Below are 26,810 nucleotides of genomic sequence, written 5' to 3'. Positions count from 1 at the left end.
CTTAAGAGTGCTTCTCCTGTGCGCACAAGGACCTGGTTCTCTTCCCAGTACCACCCCTCCCCACCCACCCCACAGACAAATATTTTGCAAAATATTTTGCAGTCTTTTTGTTTGGTTTGATTTGGTCCTGGGGATTGAACCCAGGGGAGCTTAAGCACTGAACCACATCTGGAAACAGGTCCAGGGGCTAAGTCAGTATTTTGCTTAGCTGAAACCATAATGAAATATAAAAATTTATAAAGATAAAAGTAAAATTTACCCATCAGCTAAGAACCTTTGTATGGAACTGGAAGAGACTGTAACCTAAAGCATGTCACAGGTAATTTGAGTAGAGGCAATGCTGCCATGATTTCAGAAGATAGGGAGGGGGCTCTTTTTCTCTGGAAGTCTGGTGCAGTAAACATTTCCATAGATGGGATGCTTTTCCAGAGTGGAGTCCTTTGTATCTCCCCCCACTCACATGTGCTCTTTGTGCATGAAAAGAAGTGACAGTATATATATATAAAAATAGTGAATGGAAGATCCACAGACATGGAAAAGATAGACCCAGAAATCCATCTTCTTTCCTGACTGTGCTGTAAAGACTGGAAGAAGAAGAAAAAAAATGTCAACTGGCTCCGAGAGGCATTGTTACAAACAAGTGTGCTTCTCGCCTCCCTGCTTCTCTGTTTTCCAGCTTCTCAAAAAAAAAAATGTATTTTACTTTTTTAATTAAATGGAAGCTTTAAGTTTTAAAAGGCAATGGTATTTCAAGGGATTCCTGTTAGTCCACGTCAAACAATAAGATAGTTGGAAAGAAACTTAAAGATTATTTGGCAGAAGGTCCTCAAGGGACTTGGGGAGAAATCAGCTATGATGACTCCAGCTACTGAGCCTTTTCATCTATTTCTCTCTCTACCTCTCTGTATTCATTTATCTTTCTGTCAATAACCTATAGTATATCTATTCGCCATTTATCTCTCATCTATTAAGCTATCATTTATTGATCTACTGCATACATACACATGCATGTGTATAGAGTATAAAGGTGTGTATATATCTTTGTGTGAAAATTGTAAGATTTAAGCCAGGCATGGTGGTGCACTCCTGTAATCCCCAGCAACTCAGGGGGTAGAGGAGGGAGGATTCTGAGTTCTAATCTAGCCTCAACAAGTTAGTAAGAAGCCTTAAACAACTCAGGAGATCCTGTCTTTAATGTGACTTGGTGATTAAGTTGCCCCTACCCCTAGATTTAATCCCTGGTCCAAAAAAAAAAAAAAAAAAAAAAGAAAGAAAGAAAGAAAGAAAGAAAGAAAGAAAGAAAGTTGTTAAGAATTAAAACGTACACCTAGCTTTGTACCCCCAGGGACTGTGCTGAGTACAGCAGTGTGTATATAGCAGCTACTACTTTTGCCACTACAGAGCCACTTACTCCTCTCCACCCACCTGTGTGTTGAGCTGGGTTTAGGTAGCATTGTAGTTGAAGACTAGGAAGCGAGTTAAGTTGGGGTATTGATTCCCCCACTCTCTTCTTGCCATCCACAATTTATAAGTGGCTGCAAAAAGAGCTTACTATACAATAATCCAGAGGATCCTTCAATTAATAAATATTCACTAAGGTCTACACTGTACCACGCACTGGGCACATAGGGATCTTTGCTCATAGGAACTCATTTTAAAACAGTATCTTTTGAAGGTTTTTTTTAATTTTCATTTTTAATCATGAAATATGTGAAGGATTTTTGTAATCTACTTTTTTAGTGAAAAAGGTGCTTCTTTTTGCCAGAATTTACAATGATAGTATTTAACATTTTTTTTTTTTTTTACCCAGCAGTAATTTGATATATCAATGGCAGATAGGCTATACTGAATACACCAGGGAAATTGTTGAACAAAAAAGAAAAGAAAGTACATGAATTTTAATTTTTAAATTTTTTTTCCCCAATGGACACTGAAGTAACTAGGATACCAAATGAATTAGTGAAACACTAGACTTGTTCCTTGCCAGGGAAGACTCCATGCTGTGCCACACACGTTCATTAAACCAGGCTCTGAGATGAATTTAAAGCCACAGATGATCCTTGTTGAACATTTTCAGGTTGTTTTGATATAGGAGAGAAATGCGTCATTCATAGAAAAACTTATTTGAGCTATAGATTTGACAACTAATGCTGAATAGACACAGTGATAAAACATCTGCTCAAGTCTAGTCAAAAGCTCTTTCCATTTTGTGAAGAAATCAGTCAGGCCTGTTGCTTGGTGGCATGTAGACAAAACCACCAACTGATCGACTGAGTTTTTCTCTTCTGAATGGGTTGTTTGGCATCTTGTAGACCCAGCCTATGATTATACTGCCATCTGTATTCTTTCTTACATCAGGCTTATTTCAGCCACAACTTATACATGGTGTTTTGAGAAGAACTAGTCAATATTTTGGTTTGTCTTTAGCTATAAGAGCGCCGTAGACAGTCTTGCGTGAACTTGGCTCTGTCTCGCTAATTCTCTGTCAGTTCTGGCAGCTATAGGAATTTAAGTTCATGGTGTAGATATTTGGATTCCCCTCAAAATAAAAATAAAATATGTAAAATAAAATCTTAAAATAGGCTGCTTTTCTTTGACAAAAATACCCAAATTCCTAGAAATGGCCAGCCGTAGTCGATATGTGTGTGTATAAGTATGTGTGTGTGTATATGTATAATTTTAATGTGAAAACAATACAAACAGAATAGAATATTTGGAAGTTACAACAATTTCTCCTGGTATTTAGTTTTCAAATTACATGAAGCAATTGAATACATCTTCCTTTTTCAAAATGAGTTGTTCATCAATGCTTTTGGAACTCTAAGAGCCTATGTGTGAGGGTGCACCGATTCTTCACTTGAAACTAGAAAATTAATTAAAATAGATATATTTTTCTTCATCAGCAATATCACACTTTGTAGTAAACTGCAACATTATGATACGAGTTATTTCTTCCAAGTTGGCATTAAATCATCAAAGAGTTTTTACGTAATGATAAAATTGTCACTGGTTTTAACAGACAACAGCCATCTTGAAATGTTCTACAAGAACAACACCTGAATCATTAGTGTCTTGTTTTGTTTCTTTTTCCTTAAGGAAAGTTAGAGGAAGGGATAAGTCAAAGTGAACAAGGAATTTATTTTCATTTAATAAAGACACAATAGCAGATTCAGTCTTCATGGACCTTGAAATGAATTATAATTTGGAGGACCCGCCTTTAAAAACATATAAAATCAAAAACAAAAGAATTAAGTACATAAGTAAATGCCTATTTATAATGGAAGGAAAAAAAGTTATATAAAAATAAGGGGTCCTAAAAAGCTTGAATGCAGCCAATGGTAGCCTAATAGAACAATAAGAACAATTTAAAAATTATCTGGGTTTTGAGCACTGGAGAAAAACTTGTCACAAAGAATATGATTTATGATATATTTTAACATTTAAAATGTTTGACTATACATATATTTTACATTTAAAATGTTTGACTACCTACATTCATAAATTACACTTATGTGGGTCATCTAGATTCCTTTCTTTATTCCAGTAGAATCTGAGTTTGCTTGTCATGTCATCTTACAAAACATTTCAGAGTCACAAAGTAATGAACCTTTAAACATTAGGAGAAGGGAGCATATTACCAGAGGCTCTATGTGGCTTTAGAGTAATGTAAAGTGACAATTGAGGGTTGAGAGACCATAGATTCTTGCCCCACATGTTATCGACATCCTCACTTAACAATTAAGTAAAAATAAAGCCCAGAGAGGGGAGGCAACTTTCCGGACTTCCCATGGCCATTAATGGCAGAGGTGAGGTGGGGAGACCTGTGAGCAGCACAAAGTTCAACTGCACATCCACCTCCAGTCTTCTGTTTCCTTCACTGAGCCAACTAAACAGCTTCATTGTTATGTCACCACTTATTGCTGGTGGGGTTAGCATTCTGACAACTGCCTGGTCAGTTGCAGCAATGTCTCTTAGGTCAGTCTAATTTGCCTGCACCTTCTGAAAATATGGTCACTTGCTCTGACCACTGAAACTACTTGTAGCCATAGTGCATTCTGCCAGTGGTGAGCAATGTGGTTAACACAGCAGGCACACAATCCTACCTCTGAGACATTCTTCCCACCTAACTATTTTATCTACTGAGACAGAGGTAGTATAGGAGTTCTTGAGGCTGTTTGTCTAGTGATTTGACAGAAACCAACTCTACTACAGAAAACAACTAAAAGTAGTGATTTATATAAAGTTAACACATTTTTAGGTGTATCCATGTTATGGCAAGAAAGACAGGACTTCTCAAAGATCAAAAAAACTGAAAGTAAAGCCCAAAGAGCTAAACAAAACAGTGAACATGATTTGTGTCTTCAGGGCACTGCTCAAACTTTGGTGGACTTAAAGTTTCCTTTACACACGTGCACAAATAACAGGACCGAGGATTAAGTGTACTCAAGAAAAGGAAATAAAGTTTGTCAGGTAAACCTCTCTATGGAGCTGGGACCCTAAAGAGCCATGGACTCATTGTAAATAGAAATACTGGTTCCCCCCAAGGGACCAGCAAGATAAATTACTTATCTTGAACCTTGAATATAAGGCAAAACTTTTCTGGGAATTCATAACACAAGCCAAGTCTTCACTGTCTCCATTTGTGAATAGAATCCACAATACTTGGTATGGTCAATAAAACTTAAACCAGGCCTCTAATTAAAGTGAAGCTAGATCACTAATGTCTCCAGGTAACTAACAGGAACAAATGAAATTCTATCTAAACAAACCTATTTTAATCCAAGCCTTAACACATCAGCAAAATTTCAAAGAAAATTTCAAGTTTAAATATTATAAAATACACAAAGCAGTAGAAAACATGAACAGAAAGAATCATCTCAATCCTTCATATATCACAAATATCAGAAAAATAAACATGGGCTAAGTAGGTTTAGCATATTTATTGAATTAAAATATAGAACAAAAATCAGTAAGAGAAGATAGGTACTGTAGCACTTGCCTATAGACTGAGCTCTGGAAAGGCTGAGTTGGGAGGATCACTTGAACCAGGAATTCAAGACCAGCCTGGGCATTATAGAAAGACCCTGTCTCCAGAGAGAGAGAAGGAGAGAGAGAGAGAAAGAGAGGTCTATAAAAATTACCTGGCAGGTATAAAATTATTGAAACAGATCAATTGAAATCAAACCACAATACTAACCTCTAAAATAAGATAGATAAAAGGAGAAAAAATAAGCTGAAAGGTATACCTGAAGAAATAATTTGAAAGGAAGTATAGAGAGACAAAAACCAGAAAATTTTAGAGTTATTAATATGAAAAAAATTAAGGCATATATAAGGGAGTTTTAATAAGAGAAGAAAGAGTAACATTTGAAGATAAAATGGCTGAAAAATTTTTAGAATTAATGAAAACACCTATTCTTAAGAGTTTAAAAAAATCCAGATAGGATAGATTTAATGATCCACATTTAAATATGATAAAAATGAATATCACCAAAGATAAAGAGATGATCTTAGAATCAAAAAATACTAATTGTCTAAGTGTGGTGTTTAAATTGGTGATTTTTAAGTAGCAATAGAGGGCAAAAGAATAGAAAGATATCTCAAAGTAAAGAACTATAACCTAGAATTCAATATTCTAGAGTTATTTTTCAAGAAGGAGGGTACAGTAAATACGTTTATGAGATATCCAATAAGCAAGGAAGAATAATGATAAAAAATAAATATATTGATAAGTGAAAAATATCATGATTATATGAAATAAAAGTTGCCACTTTTGTGTTTATAAAATGGAAAAAGAAGATTAAATATTCATAAAGCACTAGTGCATAAGTAGAAAAAGGATTATTAGAATTATAGTATTCTCAATGATTTGTTTAGAAGGAGACTGAAGAAAATGATCAGCTTTACAATTTGATAATTAATATGCATGTTAATATTCCTGAAATAATCACTAAAAGAAGTGAAAGAAAGCTAAATGGAAAATTAAAGAATTAGAGAACACATTAAGTTAATTCAAAAGAAAATTGAAGATAGCAAAAACAGAAAGGTGAGACAAATTTTAGCTCAAAATAAGGCAGAAATAAACCTAAATATATTTGTAATTACAAATAAATCTGAGTAAATAATTAAGTGAAAAATAAATAGGCAACAATAACACAAAATAGGTTCAAAGTGAATGGATGGATAAAAGCATCCCCTTTGATACTATCTGTGTTAGCCACAACTTTCCATCTATGACAAAATACCTGAGAAAATCAACTTAATGAAGGAAAGATTTATTTTAGCTCATGGTTTCAGAAGTTAGTTTATGGTTGTCTGGCTCCATTGCTTTTGGGCCAGTGGCAAGCAAAACATCATGGTGAGGAGATGGTGGTAAAGCAAAACTATTTACCTCATTGTGGCTAGGAAGGATAAAGGTAGAGGAGTGTGAGAGGAAGGAACCAAAATTACCCTGCAAGGACACACCCCCAATAACTGGCTTTCTTCAACTAGACCCCACTTCCTAAAATTTCCACTGGTTCCAATAGCCCTTTAAGTTATGAATCCACAAGTGGATAAATCCATTTACAAGGTCAGAGCCCTCATGATCTAATAACCTCTAGAAGGCCCCACCTCTGAACATTGCTGTATTGTGATGCATTAGAAGGACATTTGAAACACCAGTCTTAGAAGTCTCCAAAATGAGGAAGGAAGAAGGAAGGAAGGAGGGAAGAAGATAAAAAGAAAGAAAAGGATAGAGAGAAAAGAAGGAAGTTGGTAATACCCTTTGACTAATGTCATGTAAAGTGCACTTGAATGTAAAAGGGATTACCATGATTAGAACAGTAACAGAATTTTCTACAAAGATAATATAAATGTTGAGATAGTTATTTGCATTGTTTCAATACTTGTGTAAACAATGTATTCAGGCATTGAAACATCACATAGTACCCCATGAATGTGTGTAATTTCTTATGTTTTAAGTTATTTAAAAGTAAATTTTAAGTTTTTTAAAGAAAGGGTACTCATAATAGATAATTCAATTCACATGGAAAATCAGAACTTTAAGATGATAGGCTCCTAAACCATATAAAGCAAAGTCTCAAAAATATATTAAGCAAAATTTAAGATAAATGTAAATGTAAATGCATTTATTATCACATTAAAACATTTGAACAATACCTATCACAACTTGAGAAAAATAAATTAGAATATGAATTTGAAAAACAAAATTTACAGGCTTGATCTAATGAACATATATAGAAAATGTTTCATGTTATTTTTTTTTCCAAATTCAAATCAAATCTTAAATGTGTATTACCTCTACATAATTCCACAAGATCCTCTAACAGTCATGGACTTGTTTGTATATAACCATAACAAAATTTATGTATGCTGAAATTATGAATAATTTTTTGTTATCTCAAATCCTGTCTGTACTGTATTAAAATGTTCTTGTTGTCTCCCATATATGAGAAGCCACACAGGTGATGTTTAAAACTGTAGACTTTAGGCAATGTCTCCGCTTAAATAATTTCTCTATTGCTTACAAACTAAGTAACAAAAATGATTTAATAAACTTAGTTTCTAACCTGTAAAGTGAAAACTAATAATTCTTACCTTTTAGGAGGTTCTTAACATTAAGTTTTGCAAGTGTTTAAAACAGTATCTGATATAAAATGTGCTTCATTAATATTAAATAGGTAAAATAGACAGAAAAGAGAACAATTCATTGGTCACATATGATTAGATTGACTATGTAGAACACCCAATACAATATAGAAATAACTTATTAAAATAGATTATGTAGTGTTTTGAATAAAAATCAACAGATAAAATTAGTCAATTATGAATACCAATAATTAGTGTCTGAAACATTTTTGTTAAAAGTCTCTACAATGATATGAAAAATAAGGTGGCTAGTAATAATTCTAAAAAATATACAATGCTATTTGTTTAAAAAACTTTATTGAAAGACAATACGGAAATCTAAATAAAAAGAGTTATACCATATTCATTGATAGGAAGATTCAATAGTATAATGATGTTAATTTTTCCTAAATTGATTTAAAAAAATTGTAGTAGATTTTTTTCTAACAACATGGCCACAGCAAGATTTTCTTTCTCATATATTCTTCTTACAATGAGTTCTTCATATTCCTCCCAGAGTTGAGATAGAAGGAGCTTACATCTGTTTATCCCTAGAAGTTGATGAGCTATGCTGTGAGCAATGATATAAGATACTAAAGCTAGATCATAGCTGTTAATGTGACTGCTTGGTCCCATTGGGACTCTTGCTTGTTCCAGAAATAAATTCACTGTGCCATGAGGAAGTAAGAAATTCATTTGAAGTGGCAATGTGAAATAATTCTGGCAAATCCTAGTTGAACTGAGGTTGAAGCTGACGTCCACCATCAACCTCCAGACTTGTGCATGAATGGCCTTAACATGTGTCCAGTCTCCATCATAACTGGACAGCAACCATGTGAGAGACCCCAAGAGAATTGCCTAGCCAATCTTAGTCAACCTCTACAGTGGTGAAAGAAATAAAATTTAAGTTATTCATGAATGTCATTAAATTTCAGGTATTAGAAACAAAGCAATAGATACCTAAAATAAGAGTCAATATCTTTTTATTTAAAATTAATTAAGCTTTCAAGCTAATTCTAAAATGAGAAACATTTCTGAAGAAGAAAAGCAACATGAGGGGACTTTCCTTTTCAGACCACAAAATGTATAATAGAGAAAATAAGTTAGGTGATATTGCCACATAGAGAGACAAATAGAGTAATGTAGCAGGAAAAAAAGAAATTTCACTGAAATCTAGCAATGTGTAATAAAATAGAACTCTTTATAGGTGAAAAATTAATAAACAGGGCTCACAAATGTGAGCAAACTTCATTTGTATCAGACTTAAAATTGAAATTAGTAGGTAAAAGACAGACTTCAGTAACTGGTGCCGAGAACAGGAAACAGTTATCCAATAAGGGCATTTTATAAAATTGAGAAGACAATATAAAAGAAAAATAATTAACAAAAAATTATCCAATGAATATATGTTGAATGATTACCATTAGTCCATGATTCCTTTCTTTAAACTTATTATATTCTATCTGCACCATTTTTTGGTGGCATAATGTTTTTACTTAATTTGGGGTGGTTTGAAATTATTGCAGTATTTTAAATCTAGAAGTAAGAACATCCCCCCCCCCTGCACACACAAAAATAACATAATATATTATTGCCCCTATGGTTTAAAATAGAATATATTCTGGTTTTATTAGAATAAAAAATACCACTATCTAATAACATGTTGAATTTCACAGTAATTTAGATTGTAATTTCAGGGTATCATGTGAAAAGTTAAGTGACCAAAGGATGTTCATCTTGAAGGGGTCCACTCTTTTATGTGGAAGTAGTAGATTTATCATCAACCCAGTTATATAAGCAAGTCCTTTAAGCAAGGGGAGAATGAGGAGTTTGCTGTCCCTTAATCTTTGGCCACCCATGAGGTATTTCTAGGGTACTGTTCCACTTGATACAAACAAGATATCTATTTTCATTACTGAAAATGAGAAGATGGAGTGGAGTAAGTATCCGCTGAACTCCATTACCATCTATATCTACTTTGAATAATTGACCCCACTTTTTTATTCTTTTGGCCAGAATTAGTTGGATAAATGCCTTAGTTTTCCATCTTACTTAATCTGTGTAGACAGAGCCAAAGAATATCTCCTCCCTGAAACAAGCTTTTCCATGGCACAAAGGATACTAATGCCCTTGATTGGCATGCCACAGCACTCTAAACCATTTGACTCCAGTGAGTTAGTCAAGCAAGAACGTCTGAAAGCAGAGTGACTCCTCTGTTTAAGTACTTAAATGCACAGCAAATAACTGCTGGCCTCTTTTTCTTCACTGGTCTGCTGTCTCATGAAGCAGTGTATTATTACAGATAATCTACAATGAATGAAAGACAAAGCATTCTGTATTCAAAATTTTCTTCCCAGTTGCCAAGTGTACTGAACCTGTGATTTTTCAAAATAAAAGATACAAATATTTATTTGAAAAATGATATAATTAAGAGAGGCTTACTACAGAGCAGCAACTACACAATGCTGTATAACCAAACCATAATACCAATAAACAGGTTTTGCCGACAGACACCTATTGTCAATAAGATTAGTTGAACTCAAAATAGTGCCAGGAAACCTCTTTCATGCTTCAACAGAAAGTAATTTGTTTCAAGTAATGATGACTAGTTATGTATAATTATCTGATTATTGGGGGAAAAAAACCTTGCCCAAACAACTTTGGTGTGCTGCATTATAAGGTTTCATTTACTCTCTGAATTATTTAATGTTTACGTAGTTCTGAGACAAACTGCACAATTCAAAACCAATTAAAAGATTTGCCCAGATCACCCATAACTTATAAATTGGCACAACATAGTAGGATACATACTAATTTTGACATATATATCCATTTTTAACAGTAGAATCTTCAAAAATAAGATTTTTCCAGAGAAGACTAGTTTATAAATCATCAGCCAATGAAAATGATTCATGAAATTATATCAATTTTAATGTAAAACAGTATAATTCTTATCTCTTGTGTAGGTAGACTTTTAAGATGTATGAGAAAGTGAATTTCTTATACCATTTAAATGAAAATAATCATTCAGTGTCTAGCACAATCTTGCAAATCAGGAAAAATATTTAGATTCATACACAAAGAAATTTTAGTCATTGTTATTCTTCTGATTTACTTGGAAACACTATGAATTAAACTAATATTATTTTCTATTCAACTGGCATAAATTAACTTTGCTTCTTGGAACGATTTATTTTGAATACTTGCCCAGTGAGCTAAAATGCTGCAAGTTTTTTTCTTCCCAGGTGAGGCCACAGTACTTTAATTAACCTTTCTAATTATAAGGGATAAAATAAAGATAATTATTACATGTAAACTATTTATTATATAAATTTAAGAGAAACGTATGCATGATTTGGAGCTGACGTCATCTCCTTGCATTGATATTATTGGTTGTAGTGTTAAAAAAGCTTTGGCTGCAAGTAACATAAAGAAGGTTTGCTTTTTTCATGCAATGAGCCCACAGACAGGCCACTGATGGCATTGTTTCCATGCCTCAGCCATGTTGAGGTTAACACTGACTGAATTGCTTTCATCTTTTCCTCATGAGTTCACAATGATCACCCTATATCTTGACATTTTGTACATGTCAATGAAAAAAAACAAAGGGAGGAGACTGAGGTACCAGCACTGTCCATGGCTTTTATTGGAGAAACAGAACCTCTCCCGAAGTCCCTCCCATTACAATAGCATTTCTTTTCATTGTATGAGTCAGAAATATGTCACATGGCTATCTCTATTTGTAAGGGTGAATGCAAACTAAGTATTTTCTTTATGGTAGAAATGGGCAATAGAGAAAAGGATTGGATTAACTAAACAATTTTTATATTGACATCATCTAATATTCTACTTATAGATTGATTCAGATAATTGCTTCCACACATGTAAAAAGAGGGGATAGCATTTCCCTATCTCTTGGAATTGTGTAAAGTTTAAATGAGATGCTATATATGAACTTGCTGAATCAGCTATTAAGAATGATTCATAGTTTAGATTATCAGTGTCTATGTGGGAACACAACTTACAAGGTATGGTGCAAGAACTCCCTCATGGAGCTGGCTGGCTAAGGACTGAGACCTCTAAAACCATATGCCTCAAAATAAGCTTTTCTTCTTCGAATTATTCTTTTCAGGTATTCTTGTTACAGCAGCTGTAAAGCTGACTAAAACAAAGGCCCCAGGTTCAAACCCCAGCACTACAAAATAAAGAAGCATGAAGATTAACATCTCATTTTAAGAAAATGATTTCACAGAAGTATGTATCTGTGTTTATGTATCTTGTGTTTCAAGCCGTATAGTTGTACCCCCCAAAGATCCATACTCCTATGCCCCAAGCTTGTAAATATGTTGTGACTCATGAAAAAGGGAAATTAAAGTTACAAAAATAATAAAATTTGCTTCTAAATCTGCTGACTTTAAATTAGAGTCCAATGGGCTGGGGATGTGGCTCAAGTGGTAGTGCGCTTGCCTGGTATGCGTGCTGCCCAGGTTCGATCCTCAGCACCACATACCAACAAAGATGTTGTGTCCGCCAACTAAGAATAAATAAATATTAAAAAATTCTCTCTCTCTCTCTCCTCTCTCTCCTCTCTCACTCTCTCTTAAAAAAAAATAAATTAGAGTCCAATTATCCTGGACTCTCTGATGAGTCCCAATATAATCATAGCATCCTTAAAAATGAAAAAGTGAGGCATATCAAAGTAATTCAGTCTGAGAAGGTCTCAACTCACTTTTGCTATCTTTAAAGATGAGAAAGGAGAAGATGAATCAAGGAGGTAGCAACCTCTAGAATCTAGAAGAGGCGAGGAAAACAGGTTCCTACAGGGACTCAGGAAGGAAGCTGATACCTTGGTTCCAGCCTCATGAGATTTATTCCCTTTAGAACTGTGACATAATAAATTTTGTTAAGCCACCAAGTTTATGGTAATTTGTACAACAGTAGTAGGAAACCAATATATATCTTAATCTATTTGTATATGTATGGACATATAAAATGATGTTCCATTAAAGTTAGGGCTGGCTAGCTTGGACTGGCAGCATTCAGACAATTTTATACATGAGTTTTATATTTTATTGAATGATTTTAAAAATAAATTAACATATTACTTCTATTGGGAAGACACACATACACAAACTATACATCTTTTTTGAGAAACTTAGGAGAAAAGATATTTGCTTTATATTGTTTAATCTAGTGTTTCCCAAATACATTTGAATGTAATGTGGAAAAGCCAGACCAAATTTTTCCCATCTTATTAGAAGCCAGTGGTTTAAGGAGCATGCTGATGCTGTCTCACTGATATCTAACACTGTCCAGATAATAAGTGTTTTACTAATTCCTGATGATTCAGAAGCTTAGGTGAGATCAATATTTGGGTGTGGTGACCATTAACAAAGAACCAGACACATTTATTGTGCTTGGTAGAAGAGTCATAAACCACAAATGTGAGTGTGTAATGTGTGTGATCTAGGCTTAGTTAATTTACACCCTCAAAGTAATCAGTAACTGAAGGAGTAAGGTCTTGTGACACCTACCTAGTGGCCAGACTTTAGGAGAGCTCTGAAAATGGAGCCTAATAAGTTGATTGGACAACTTTTATTTACTACTATGGATATTTGCTAACTTCTACCCAATATTATATGGAATATTAGATAAACATCCTAAAGAGCTGGTGAGAAAATCCATAGTTTATACTATGGTTTCAATATGAAGTATCCCTCAAATGTTCCTATGCGAATGCAGGAGTATTCAGAGGTGAAATGATTAGATTGTGAGAGCTGTAACCTAATTGGCACATATTAGTTTGAATGGAGGAAGTGGGTGACAACTGTGGGCAAGTGGGTCATGTCTGGAGGAGGTAGGTCACTAGGGGCATGCCCTGGAAGAGTCCATCTTTCCTATGGCTGCTTCCCCTTCCTCTGTCTCTGCTTCCTGGCTGCCAAGATCTGAGCAGCTTGCTTCTACGGCACTCTTCAGCCATAATGTTCCTCTTTACCTTGGGCAAGAGCAAAGGCGTTGGCCACCGATGGACTGAACTTCTGAAACCATAAGCCAAAATAAAATCTTCCTCCTCTAAGCTGTTCTTACTGGATATTTTGGTCACAGACATGGAAAGCTGACTAACAGTTTCTTTAATTGCCTTTCCTATAAATGATTTAGCTGCCTTTAGAATACATGCTGCTGTATAAATAAACACAAGGGATTGTAGTCTGATAAATGCATGTGCCTGTTAGGGAAAATAGGTGGTTTTTGTTGTTGTTGTTGTATTTTGTTGTTGTTGTTTACTGTGATGTTGAGATTTAGGTCCACTATCTTTTAACAAAAAGATAGGGACACAGATATACATTCTTTTTTAAAAAATCAAATCAACACAGAGTAGAAGTTGGCATAATGTTTCCACTAACGCTTGGTTTATTCTGTGGAAATTCCCTTAAGGATCATAATGAGGAAAAATAATTCATTTGACAAAGAATTTATCCTGTTCTGAGATGAGAGGTGGTAGCAGATATTAAAACTTTATTAAAACTAAAATGTTTATTCCATAGCACTTACACCTAAGGAAAAAAAAAAAGATACTGCTGGGCTTGGTGGTGCACACCTATAATCCCAGTGACTTTGGAAGCTGAGGCAAGAGGATCAGAAGTTCAAAGCCAGCCTCAGAATGGCGAGGTGCTAAGCAAATCAGTGAGATCTCTAAATAAAATACAAAATAGGGCTGGGGATGTGGCTCACTGGTTGAGTGCCCCTAAAAAAAAAAAAAAAAAAAAAAAGAAAGAAAAAATGATACTGACTTGTTGCATTTTGAGATTTTTTTTTTTTTTTATTTGGCAAACCCTTTTCCCCTGATGCCAGAAAAATTGTTTCTATTCTTGCCTTCCTCTATTTCCATTCTCTTTCCTTTTCTCTTTCTCAAAAATTTAGCTGTAAGGCATTTTATTACTATGTTATTGAAGTAAACTGGAAACAGAACATAGGATATTTATATTTTTGTGAAGAGTGAAAAGTTACCATTTTAAAATAATAATAAGTGCTTACAAAAATACATTTTCCCCTGTTGAACTCTGAAAGTCTTTCTTCTTTGCTTTGACACTTCTCATTCCCATCCAAGATTATGACAGACCTGATCCTTACAAATGAATAGTTATGATTTTTTTTTTTTGCAAAATAAATATACAAAGAAGGGTATTCCCACTTTGGGTGGGTATCTTAATGGGTAGTATTAATTGGACATCACACTTTTCTAAGTCTAAGCAGATATACTAACTTGGATGAAAAACATGGGTTAGGAAAAAATATAATCTGTAGAAGCTAAAGGGCTTGATTTTCTTTGTGGCAAATATGTATTTTGTGTAACTCCAAAGTTGAAGTAAAGACAAATGAATATCCCCATGGTGTAATCACCTAGTTGAAAAATCAGGTGACTTCAGTCTTCAAATTCCCTTTTAGCACAGTAGGTTTTTATGTTTTTTTATATCTTGGTTGGTAGATGAGTCAATGTTTAAATGGTCATTCATCATTTACCATATAAAAGAAAAGCTATTACCTGAAACTCATTTTTACAGTTGCAGGCAAACAGAAATAATCATTTTCAAGGACCTAAAGCTGTTTCGTGAAGAATGTCATCATTTTATCCTTATTTTACTTATTATTTACTTAGATATGAGCCAGCTTTGAGAGCAGCACCTTGCAAGTTCTGGCTGTAAAGAGTTTCTACCAGGTTCCTGCTGCAGCTGGTGAGGAGAGGAAACTGGGCATTCTGGGACCCACAGTTATCTTTCAGACAAATCAAAGAACAAGGCCAAAGGCACAAAGCCAGCCACAGAAATCCTGGTTCCCATATGGGCTACATTATATTGGTCATATTGAGGCAAGGTGATCAGGTGAATTCCACAATGTCTCAGTGGGAATCATTGCACTTAATAACAGGGCCAGGCTTGGTTGGCTCAGACATTTCAAGAATTACCATTCCTAATCTGTGGGTTGGCTTTTCATAAATATCTGCTACCTTTTCTTTTCTGTTAATGAAATGAAATATGTTGTGTAGAAAGGGATAATGATTCAAAATCTACTTGGATCATGGTTTTCATGAAAATTAATAAGAAGGACTTGAAAATGCAGGCAAAGACTTTAGGAGAAAGAATTTGCTGAGTTACAAAGTGTGAAACAGCTCAAGAGTCACCTAGAACTGGTTTCGAGTCCTCCCTTTTCTATTTAATAACACTGAGGGCATAGCATTTATTGAATCTCTTCATGTTGCATTTCCATTATGGTCATAAACAGAAGGAATAGTAACATCTATACCTAACAGTAGTTGTGAGTGTGAAATAAACTATATGTAAAAGGTCTGCTATACTGGCTGATATGCCTTAGGGGCTCAATAAATGTCAAGGAGTTCTGGTTATGAAAGTTTCTGTTCCAAATCCTGGTTTGCTCACCCTTGCTGACCAGCAGAGCCAGACAGTGTGGAAACATCCAGAGACTTCAAGTTCCTTTCACTTTAAGTCTAGAACTCAGGTTTTACAGCCTTCTCTTTTCTCAGGGTCTTTCTCTACCCCACAATGTCTTCCAATCCATAGTTTTCACCAATAAGAGAAGAAAGGACAAGGTTGCATTCAGACATTTTTAACTTTGCATTTTTCTCTGCAAATGTTATGGTCCAAGGCTCCCATAGTATCATTGTGAACAGATCTCCCTGAGGATAGTGCAAGCATCTAATGGCCAGTGAAGACCTTTTTTTTTTTTTTATTACAAAATACAGACAGAAAGTAGTCACATTTTTAGAATCAATCACATGGGAAAATACAGAATAGGAAAAAGTTACCATGAAATTGGTAACTTTCATGAGAACGTTTGCATTTTAGTTATCAGAAGCACATCTGTGCATATTTGAAAACTAAACAGTGAGGCATCTACTCAGGAGACTCATTGTTTATTCAGCCTTCAGGCACTTAAGTCTGTGTGTCCCTTGAAGTAATTTTTTTATCGTCCTCACAAAGGAGAGCCTCTGCCACTGGTTGAATCCCTGCTCTTGGTAATGGAAGGCTAGTGAGGGTTATGATGATATAAATCAGGTGAGGTCTTAGGGAGATTGATTGGCAGATCACTGGAGGCATAAGAGAGTTCTTACAGGGAGATTATTTGATGACCGTGACATTCAAAGCATGAGATATGGGGATGGAGGATGAGGTAATGAAAGTAGAAACCAAAATTAGTTGACAGATACAAAAATAAATAAATTTGTTTTTTCTTTCTTTTTTGTTACTCGACTGTTGAAAGTAAAGGAAAGACTATAGATGTGGGCAAAAGAAAAAGATGAACTTAAGTTCAGCCATCTTAAAATAATGGTATACTTTGGTTCAATGTTGGGGGTGGGGATGGGATGTATGCTAAGCAGGTAGTTAAAAAGATGGGATTGAATTCAAGAGTAGTCATAGAGGATACGAAAGTCATTTCTGTAGAAGTGATTGCAACCATAAGAAATCACAACTGTAATAAGACAAAGAATGAAAAGAGCTGGAACAATTGAAGACAGATCTAGAGTCTACCAGAGTCAGGCAACATTTTCTGTAAAGAGCCACAGAGCAAATATTTTAGGCTTTGTAGACCAATCATCTCTGATTCAACTACTTAACTATATCGCAAACAAATATGCAAAACTCTTGCCTGTAAAAAGTCTATTTACCAAAACAAGTACTAAGTTGTAATTGACCTAAGAGCCTTAGTTTTCTGACCTCTGTTCCAGAAATGTAAAATCCTGAAGGCCAAGGAACTGTGTGCTTAGTTCCCTTTGTATCCCCAGGATCTAGCACAGTACCTGGTTTATAGTAGGTTCTTGACGGACATTTGTTGAGTGATAAGACTGTGGCTTCATCACTATGTTCATGTTTAACTTTGTTGGAGCAAAGAAAAAAAAAAAGAATCCTGGGAGATATGACAACAATCAGGATCCTACAACACAGATAAAATCAAGACAAGAGTGTGTGCAGAAAAGAAGTTCTGGCAACAGTGATGACTTTCATAACAGATCATGAAGAATCAGGAATGCTAAAAAGCTACTTTTCTAATAATCAGTAACACATCTGATGCAACAGTATAAAATATCAGAATAAGAGACCATAGAAATGTTATCAAAGGAAGGATGCAGACCCACAAAAGAAAATAGGTGTTAGGAAAGAAGTAGTTTTGTGAAGGAGTCTGCATGTTTTAACCTCAAGAGTTCCTATCCCCCTCATTTTAAAAGTTTGTCAGTAAAAAATAATAATTTTAAACATCATCCAAAAATCTGTGGGTTAGAGTCTTACAAATTTAATATCATGAATTTGTGAACTATTTGAGGCAGTATCAAACTTGATTTTTGATGTTATGGAGATAAAATAACCAGCTTGGATATTTTTTTAAAGTAGTCTTATTGATATTTGTCAAGAGTTTTATTTTAGCTGCTTTTCCCTCAATTTATGAGCTTAACTTTTGTGAAGATTCAACTTCATTTTATGAAGTTGATATCAAGCATACGATTTAAATATTTTCTTTTTATTATTAGTTTCCAACATTTACTTTTTTCTTTCCAGATTATCCCACACAGAGCTGTTGGAATTACTGGGGGATGATTTCAAAGGAAATTTTCTTCTCTAAACATTCTTATCCCAAGGTAAATTGATGGATTTCTAATGAATAAATTCTGGGAGGAAAACATGGGTACTTTCATACTTCAATTCAGAGACTTAATTCCCTCACTTTTAACTGTAGCCACCTGCCATTTTAAGTTTATGCAGTCATTTTTAACAATGGGAGATTATTATATTTTGGGTACGACATTGGTCACCTTTGTGTCATTTGAGACCTAGTGGGTTTGGTTTGTTATGCTTATGCAAATGGGGAAACACACCACCCTAAACATGTCTAATCCTGTCATGGAAGCTTTTCTTGGAATAATTGGAGTGAGATGATGGAGCAGGGAGGAAGGAGGCAATGGAAATTGAGGAAAAAGGGTCTCAGCCTGAATTTTCCAAATTGGCTATTTATCTGGTTAATTCTTCATCTTTCCTCATCACCATGTCTGAATTGAGAAAATCTTCCTAATGATAATAAACTATGTCAAGAACAGATGGCTGATTTGATGTGATGAAAATAGCTATGTCAATTGAGGGTATTTTTTTCCTTACCCACTTTGCTTTTCATCACTCTGGGGTTGGTAGTTCATGTAATTTTTTTTTTCTTTTGCAGAATATGCCTGAGCCCAATATACTGGGTGAATCTCTGTTCAAAAGCAGTTGGGCCCTTTTTTTCTCTGAAAAAAAAAATTGAGAAATGGCTTTAAAGAAAAAAAAAAAAGTACTTATCACCTTTCCTGTCTTTTCAGCTTTAGTTAAGTTACTTTGGGAAGGATCAGTTTACAACAAATGTTTAGTGTCAGGAATTTTACAGTTTCATAGGCCCTGACAGCTTGGCATGAAAAGAGGTGGCAGTATGTCAATTGTAAACGAGGATGCTATTTACATACTAATTAAACTTTGCACTAGTGGGGTGAAAGAATGTCATTAGGAGCACCCCAGTTATTCTGTTTATATCATTGTTGTCTATTTAAACTGTCTATTGTTTGCCATGTCACAACCTCATCCCCTAAATGCCATTTCATAACCTTATAATACTTAAAAAAAATATTACCCCACTGCTTAACAAATCACGCAGAATTAGGATATCTGAAAGCAAAAGGAATTCCCCAAACCACTTTGCTTCAGGATAGCACCCAGTTGGATGATGATGATACTAACAGTTTTTATCAACTACTTCCTATATGCAAAGCATTTTGCTAAACATTTTTTTAATTTGTTTTACATCTTAATTCACTTGTTCTTCAAAATAATGTGGGAATGCTTCTTAAAACCTTTTTACCCCTGAGGAAATTGGGGCTGTGCAATATGTAAGTGAGGACATCAGGACTCCCCCATTCAGGTTCTTATTATCATACCTTATAACCCTCTGCTTTGCTGGGTCCTTTGATCCACAAAGTGTCCCACTGCTATCAGAGATGGGCAGGGTTACTAAAATTACAGCAAAAGCAGAGATTTCACTTATTGTCTTAATCCATTTATTTATGGGGGAAAAAGTTTAAATAATAAAGAGCCTATGCCTATTGCACACTATATTATTCTTTATCTACATGATTAGTATATCACTATTACAGGCTCTTATCACATATTTCCCACTGCTTTCCAGTTCCATCTCACCCTATCTTGTACCAGTGCAGAACACACCAGTCTTTTGATGATGCCTTTACACAGCATTCCACAATGTATTCTGTGAACCTGATTCAGGAAGACCAATCATGTCGGTTAGCTCATAAAACAAAAAGTGACTGAGAGTGCATTGAGCTATTTTATTCTCTTACTTCATATCTACAGAAGGTTTATTGGATTTGACTAAAGACTTTTTTTTTCCCCCCTCACTGGATAAGGAGCAGAATCAACATTATATCACATCTGTGTGGGAGTTGGCTTCACAAGATTTGCAGCCATAAAGAGCAAGATCAGAACTTTTTCCTACTGGGGGTGTTGGAAGCAGCCCACCAACCATGTGGATATTTATTCCCCAGAGTTGAGAGTGAGGAGTTGGCCCTTCTTGGCATTGTCAACAGAATGCTGGTCTGTACTTCTTTCTTTAAAAATTACAGAAACAGAAAGCCTAGAGGGTTGACATTGAAATACCTTGCCAAAAGAGGATTGAACACATGATCCTTTATAGCTTTTTCCGTACTATTTTCAAGGTTGAAATAATTCCATGATGGAGTAAAAAAAAAAAAAAAAAAAGCCAGGGGAAGGAAAAAGAAAATATACTTCAGCTCTTGTTAATTCCAACCACTACACCACATTTCGTGAAATGTGACATAGTTTTCCTCTACAAGCATGCCAAAGAAAGGGGGGAAAAATCTAAATTTTGAGCTGATAACTCGAATGGTTCCAGAGATATCAACTTGTGAAAAGTCACAATTTTGCATTGTGCTGAAAAGCCACCTTCCAATGCGGGGACTACATCACTCTTTAATATCCAGCCGAGTCCCCTGCTGCGCTTTGTCAGTCAGTAGCAACATCCAAGTCTTCCCCTAAAAGTAATTCACACTTTTTTCACAACACTGTTGCTTTAATTACCACTGAACTCTGCTGATGCTCAGGCAGGCCTGGCAGGACCAAGGGAGGGTCAGAGCCACAAAAGAAGCAAATAGCTTTTTTCCTCCCTACTTTATTATTAACAAACCATCTTTGATGGAAATGTTCCTAGTTCTGAGGCCTAGACTTAACTCTGCGCCCCCTTGGCGTGTTCATTATCAAAAGAGACTCACAGATGCCAGAGAGAGAGAGAGAGAGAGAGACAGACAGACAGACAGAGACAGGAGAGAAATAGTGCCAGAAATCCTAATTAGAAATTAGAGATTTGGGCCAAGAATAGACTTAGTTATTCAAAACTGGCAAACAATGATTGCATTCCTCATAGAGCTTTCATTTTCTGAAAGTGAACATAGATTTCATACCCTGCAGTTTTGCTGGACAAATGTCTATTTGTCTGTTCATTTAGTGTGGATTCCTTTTTACAGGATTAGTTAGTTGACACAGTAAATCATATATCAAAAGAAATCACAGAACTGCCAAAATCTACTAGTGCATAAAAATAATAGAAAGAGCCTATGCTTTATAAATAATACGACAGCAATATTGTAGGTATAGCATGCATATGTAAGGCACTTTTCATTCCATGTCACAAAATATTTCCCTAATAAAACTATTCCCGTGAAACCAACTTCCACAATATTCTCCACACAGAATGTGAAGGGTACCTCTCAGTAACTTCACATACACTTTTAGGGAAGCAATAAATTGGATTGTAATCTTTGGTAAATGATTTAAAAGACTGCTAAGTTTTGTTCTGGTTTTAGAATTTCTTGTTAAAAAATATTATAATTTAAAGTTATACTGTAGGCTTGTGTATATATTACCATGCTATTAATGCTACTGCTGTTTATCATGATCTGTTTCATGTTCTGATTTACTACCACTGTGTAGGATTTAGCTGGATAGTATGATACTATGATTAATTAATATACTATTAATATATTAATGATATACTATTAATATGTTACTGATATAATACTTGGAATCTGTTTATCAGTAACATTAATATACTATATTATTAAATAGCAGTAATATTAATATATATCAGTAATACTTTAATGTACTACAAATAAATTCATATCCAAAGTCCCTATGATTTGATCCTAACCTTTTTAATATACATCTTTAATTCCCATCTATATACATCTTATGTGTCTATGATTCCAAAACCTGATTAACCCTCAAATTTTCCTGAGGAGAAGAGGAATTCAATAAACTGGAACAACTGAGAATTAAGGTGTAAAATTGTAGCTCTTGTAGTTTCAGATAATGTGTACTAGGTTTGTATAGTTTATTGAATTAAACTTTTCTGCTTATTTCCTTACTTTTAAAACTCAGCCTATGCTATAGAAATCTTACTAACTTTTCCTAGTTCTAAGTACAGAAATCAGCATTTCTGAAATCAGTCCTGATAGTGTTGAATATCTTCCCCAAGACTTAAACTTTCTATGTTAAGTTGCCATTATTCATATTTATCTCTTTATCTTCTCTTCTATATTTGTTTTATCAAAATATAAGCTTGTTCAGAGTATAGGTTATAATATTCTTTCTGGAATTCACAGTGGGTAAAAAAAGATGCACTCTGTGGAATGAATCCCTGAATTAGATTTCATGCAGAATGTAAGACTGCAGACAAAGTGGAAGTGAATAACTCTTGCTCATATATTCATTCTGTGGCACAAGCACGAAGACTTTCCAAAGATGACTACACGAATATATATTTCACTCCACACCTTCTCTTTACAGTGTTGACAAATATGTTGAGAATGATCCATTGATGCATTGGTGGGGTCTATATTCTTTCACCACAAATCTGGGCACATCTTTGTTTGCTTTAATCAAAAGTAATGAAGTATAAGTGATCCTTTATGGATTCTGGGGCTAGGTCACAAAAAGTTCACACAGTGTCATCCTGGATCTCTCTTGAGAGGCAGGTCTTGAGAGCCTAGAACTGACATGTATGGAGTCTGGCAACCCTGGAGTTGCCATACTAGAGATAGCACCAAGAGGAAACATGCCATTTCAGAGGAGCCTCAATGCATCCAGCCCCCAGCAATTGCTCTGAACGCCGTGGAGCACAGAAGTCAACCCCATCGTGCCCTAATTTCTGATGCACACAATCTGACATGTGGCTGCTTTGTGCCACTACATTTGGGGAAGTTATTCAGAAGTACTAATTAGAACACACAATTTTAGGCATAAGAGAACCAATTCGAAGCCGGGTGTGGTGGCACATGCCTGTAATCCCAGATGAGGCAGGAGGATCATGAGTTTAAAGCCAGTCTCAGCAAAAGTGAGGCACTAAGCAACTCACTGAGACCCTGTCTCTAAATAAAATAATTGGGCTGGGGATGTGGCTCAGTATTGAGTGCCCCTGAGTTCAATCCCCGGCACCCAAAAATAAAATAAAATAGAACCAAACTGAGCAAGATGAACTGAATCTCTGCTCTTATAAGGTTTATATTCTATGATTTTAAAATCAGAAAAGATAGAAACCTTTCATCTTATTAATTAGAATTCTGTTGTTTTTTACAACAACTTTATTGAGCTATAATTGACAGATGGTAAGCTGCACATATTTAAAGTGTACGATCTGATAAGTTTTGACATATATGTGCACCTAGGAAACCATCATCACAGTCAAGATAATGAACATATCTGTCATCTCCCAAACTTCCTCATGTCCCTCTGTAAACCTTCTTTCCAGCACCGAGACAACCAATGTTCTGCTTTCCATCACTTTAGATTCATTTGCCTTCTAGAATTTTATATGAAGTGAAATCATACACTATGTACTCTTTTATTTTGTGTTTGTTTTCTTTTACTCAGCATAATTACTTTGCAATTCATCTATTTGTTTTATATCTCAATAGTTATTCCTCTGTTACTGAGTACCACTCATTGTGTAGATACACCATATTCTTTTTACCTCTAGGGATTGTTTTTGAATTTTGGCTATTACAAATGCAACCACTTCCATCAATAAAGTGCTTGAATGAACACACACTTTTATTTTTCTTGAGTATATAACTAGGAATAGAATGGCTTTCCCTCTGCACTGTAGCCCAAATGTTCCTTCAACGGAGTAACGTAGGACCACCTTAGGGCTTACCTCATTTGTTTCCCACATGTCAGATATATATCATTCTGTTTTGTTGCTTAACATCCAATATCTTGGAAACCATATGTCTGTAGTGTTTGTGTGTATGTATATATGTGTGTGTGTTCATATAATGCATGTTAACATATGAATATATATTTTTATATATATTTTTCCTACTTTTAGTTGTTTCGGGTAGAAGGTTAAATGTGGTCCTTGTTACACTACCTTCATACTATCTCATTTTTTAAAATTTCCCCCAGGTTAAGGATTTATTTGGAGGTAAAAAAATATTTCCTGCTTCTTCATGTCAACAAGAAATGTTTTTCAAACTTGAATAGGTATTGGTGACACAAAGTAGAAGGTCTCTGGAGTCTCACTGTCTGGTTTTGACTTACGGCTCTGCTACGTATTAGCAATGTAAATTTGGACAAGTTATTTAGCTTCTGCAAGCCCTACTTTTCTCATCTTTACAATAATAAAAATAGTAGTAGTAGTAGTAGTAGTAATAATAATAATAATAATACCCACTTCATACTGTCACCATACAGTAAGAAGAGAATTCATGAAATGTACCATGCCCCATGTCTGGAACATCATAAGCTTTTAATAAAATGCTATCAATTAATATTGATATATTTTTAGGATCAGTTAAATGAGAAATTGTATCATATCCTTGGATAAAAGGACTAGGGCAAATAGCTGTAATACTGTTATATGAAATACTTAATAATGAAAGTGGTTCCTCACACACTCTGAATAAAGTTTCTGGGTTTCATCCTCTTTTCCAAATCCCACCACTAGAGAATTGACATTCTGCAACCTTTACACACACAAGCTTCAAGAAATTCAGTCAAATCATGTTAGGGATCTGGGAAAAGAACTTAAAGTTCGGTCAACAGAAATGATCCTCTCAGAGAAACTTGTTGTATCCACCAGGGCTGGAGGAGAAGGGGATGTGATGTGGCGGCTAATGCAATGCAGGAGTGAGTTTGCAGAGGAAAGCTCTCTGTTTGGAACTGAGAAAGGGTTTTCTGATGGAGCAGCCTCTATGGTAATGAGTAGACCAAGGCACAGAACTAACTTCTTGGTTTCAATTTGCTGGTGAAGTAAATATTTAATTAGGACAATATTGAACGGCTAGTTATAGTCTACCTGTGTGTATGTGTGTTGGCAAGGAGAAATTAAGTGAGCTCTCAAATCTATTTTGCTTCAATTGCTTTATGGCAATTTGAATTGCCACATATAAACTTGTATGCACAGATACCGTGGACTGCATGGGAGTTTGAATGACCCTTAACTGCACAAAAGTTTAAAATATTAGCATTAAAAATTCCAGCCACTTTTTAAGACCTTTTTTTTTTTTTTAAAAAAAAACAAAAACAAAAACAAAAACCTGACTGTGCCCGATACAGGGCTCCCACATGCTCTGATATGAATGTGGCCACCTAGAGTTGTGTGATGTTATAGGCCTCTTGAAACATTAATCAGGAACTTTGGTGCCAAACCAGGGTATCTGAATTGTAGGAACGTGTTGTTTTATGCCATGTGTAATACTATTTTGACATAGATAATATCTGCCCCTGCCTTGAGTTCAGTGGTTTGAAGGACCCATTTTGTTCCTTTTCTGGCCTTTTTAATCTTCCTTAATGGATCAGGTGTCCAAAGAACCAAGGAACTTCCTTAACTGTGTCCTGAACACCTACCCAAAAGACCATGCTCTGAATATACTGGATCCCAGTATATTCTGCCAAAATGGTCCCAAACCCACTTCCAGGGCGGGTGTGGTTTTTCTCACTGGGTTCATTCCCCCTGGGGTGGACCTTACCAATCCCTTCTGACCGCTGAACCCTGGTGTGGCCTGACTTTGGGAGACATTGGAAGATATGTCTACACACATGTGAGAACCCTCATAGTGCAGAACTGGGAAGAATAGGAGGTAGGGCAGGGGTGAGGCTAGGTTTCCCTCTTCCAGTTCCAGCATCAAACTCTGAGGAGCCCAAAGACTCAAAAGTGAGATCCATATATCTTGGATGTTATTACAGTGTAAAAATCAACATAGGAAAATAAAACCTATTTAAGTCAACAGTTTGCTGGCTTGATTTGTGATAAGAAAGTTCCACATATAATATGTGAGGCTCCACTTGCATGGGTGATCTTCATTGTAAGATTTTATTTTTTTAAATCTCTAATGAGTTCTTCCTTGTCTCTCTTCCTTATCTCCTTCACGTAACAGATGAAGGAGATGAAGCAGAGATCCGAGGGATAAAGCACTGATTCACCAGCCAAATCCTCTTGCCTTAAGGTACCTGCTTTACCATCTTCTGGGCACTTGGCGCTTCTGCAGCCCTCATCACAGACCATGCAAGGAAACTAAAAAACTTTGATGCTTTTCTGCTTTGCATCTTCAGAGGAGAGTCAGCATTATGTCTTTCAGTCCTAGGATCCCTGAATCTTCTCAGCCTCTGTGGGTCCCTTTTCCTACCCACAAGCTATTAGAAATTCTCTGTTACCTGGGTGTCAGTGTTTGATTTGACCCTCAGAGATATCATGTGCTTTTAACATGTTTTTCCACTGTTTCTTGCATTCTCCTCTGTGAAGTCCCAGTGCTCTTGCTACCTTTGGGATTATACCCACCATCAACATCTGGCAAAATGGGGGGCTATTGACTTCCTTCTTTTCAACACTGAAAGCAGCTCATGATTTCTCTCTTCTGGAGGACTACCTTTTTTTGAGGCCATAGGAAAGAAATAGTCTTGCACTCATTTAGAACTGGATTTCAATTCATCACTTATGAATGTGGTGCCTGGCAAGGGTCATGGAGCCTCAGTCTATCAGTCAAGGGGCATAACGCAACCTTTCCCACCTTCCATTGGGAGGATTCCATGGTGTAATTGATGTCTAGCACCTGATGTGTT

The 26,810-nt window shown here is 35.4% G+C and overlaps 1 long non-coding RNA gene across 3 annotated transcripts in view; it reads left to right on the top strand.

Annotated features, from left to right (window-relative positions):
- LOC110597814 (uncharacterized) overlaps positions 1–26,810 on the top strand; it is a 537,518-nt gene that overhangs the window by 497,157 nt on the left and 13,551 nt on the right. For 2 of the 3 annotated variants that reach the window (XR_013428974.1, XR_013428973.1), the window contains one exon: positions 18,198–18,277. The exons of the other annotated variant lie outside the window; for it this stretch is intronic. This is a non-coding gene — a long non-coding RNA (uncharacterized LOC110597814). The remainder of the gene's footprint in view (positions 1–18,197; positions 18,278–26,810) is intronic. 3 annotated transcript variants of the gene reach the window in all.

This window comes from Ictidomys tridecemlineatus, chromosome 12 (assembly GCF_052094955.1).
Source record: "Ictidomys tridecemlineatus isolate mIctTri1 chromosome 12, mIctTri1.hap1, whole genome shotgun sequence".
In the NCBI taxonomy this organism is placed as follows: domain Eukaryota; kingdom Metazoa; phylum Chordata; class Mammalia; order Rodentia; family Sciuridae; genus Ictidomys; species Ictidomys tridecemlineatus.
The sequence above is the reverse complement of the archived record's forward strand: the minus strand, read 5'-3'. Positions and strand labels throughout refer to the sequence as shown.